The sequence below is a fragment of the Salmo salar genome, chromosome 12 (assembly GCF_965601325.2).
Source record: "Salmo salar chromosome 12, fSalSal1, whole genome shotgun sequence".
Taxonomy (NCBI): Eukaryota; Metazoa; Chordata; class Actinopteri; order Salmoniformes; family Salmonidae; genus Salmo; species Salmo salar.
In genome coordinates, this window is record NC_138302.1 from 103106272 (window position 1) to 103107652 (window position 1381).

General features: G+C 40.9%; 1 protein-coding gene across 1 annotated transcript in view; it reads right to left on the bottom strand.

Annotated features, from left to right (window-relative positions):
• The window catches only part of LOC123725579 (piggyBac transposable element-derived protein 4), a 12521-nt gene extending 11910 nt beyond the window's left edge, over positions 1–611 (bottom strand). Inside the window, exon 1 of the mRNA XM_045691975.2 lies at positions 1–611. This exon is cut by the window's left edge and continues 1255 nt beyond it. The gene's annotated coding sequence lies outside the window, so the exon portion shown is untranslated.
• Between the last annotated feature and the right edge of the window lie 770 nt (positions 612–1381).

Genomic DNA, 1381 nt, shown 5'->3' on the forward strand with positions numbered 1-1381 from the left:
ATCAAGTGGTGTAGGTGTCCTGGAGGGCAGGTAGTTTGCCCCCGGTGATGCGTTGTGCAGACATCTCAATACACTTCCTTTTATAAACTCACTCACGTAATCAGCGTATAGGTCGATGTTATTCTCAGAAGGTACCCGGAAACATGTCCCAGTCCACATGATCAAAACAATCATGAAGCGTGGATTCCGTTTGGTCAGACCAAGCATTGAATAATCCTTAGCACTGGGGAGAGAAAAAATATTGTTTGAGTGTCTGGCTATAGGAAGGGAGGAGTAAAAATAGAGTCGTGGTCAGATATGCCGATAGGAGGGCGGTGGAAGGCCTTGTATTGTATATATCCCGGAAGTTAAAGTAGCTGATCTAGTGTTTTACCAGAGGTGCCGGTTTGGATGTACATACATACATAACCAGTAGGAGACAGGGATACAATTTTGACACCACACTCCAAAAAAAAAAAAGCAAGTCCCGCAGGCTCTAGTTTTGTCTAATCTTGATTATTGTCCAGACGTGTGGTCCAGTGCTGCAAGGAAAGACCTAGTTAAACATACTGGTGTGTCATTTTTGACCTTTTTGGACAACACAAGGATTAAACGAATAAAATGGTTGTTTTGCCATTGTTTTACCTGTTAGCATCCTCCTAGCCTGCTACCTACTAGCATGCTACCACTAACTATTAGCCTTGTTAGCTGCTAACTGGACTTTACTCCTTGCTACGTTAGCAGCCTGAGGCCTACTTGCCATGGTTTACTAGCTTAGCCTAGCGTGCTATAATCCCACTAATTCCTCAGAAACCGTATGTGTTAGCCCACCGCTATTAGCTGCCAATGTATAGCCTATTTGCCGTTTAATGCTATTGCTGTCACATCACAATGTTATTATTAATATACTGCTATTACATAGCCGTTTTGTTATTGTACTGTGTCTAACCAATATTATCTGTGTTTTCTTCATTCATGAAACCAGTATCACTACTACTAGTCTCCACTTCATGTTTGCTGTGTGAGTGTGTCTTTGATGTGTGGTGTATTTGGGTGTTTTTTGTATTTTTATTAGGATCCTCATTAGCTGTTACAAAAGCAGCAGCTGCTCTTCCTGGGGTTCCACACAAAACATGACACTTAATACAAAATGACATTATACAGAACATCAATAGACAAGAACAGCTCAAGGACAGAACTAGATACTTTTTGTTTTAAAGGCACACGTAGCATATCAATGCATACGCACAAACTATCCAGGTCAAATAGGGGAGAGGCGTTGTGCCGCGAGGTGTTGCTTTATCTGTTTTTTGAAGAAAAAAAAAACAGGTTTGCTGTTTATTTGTTCCATGCAATAAGGGCTCTATATAATAACGTACGCTTTCTTGAATTTGTTCTGGAT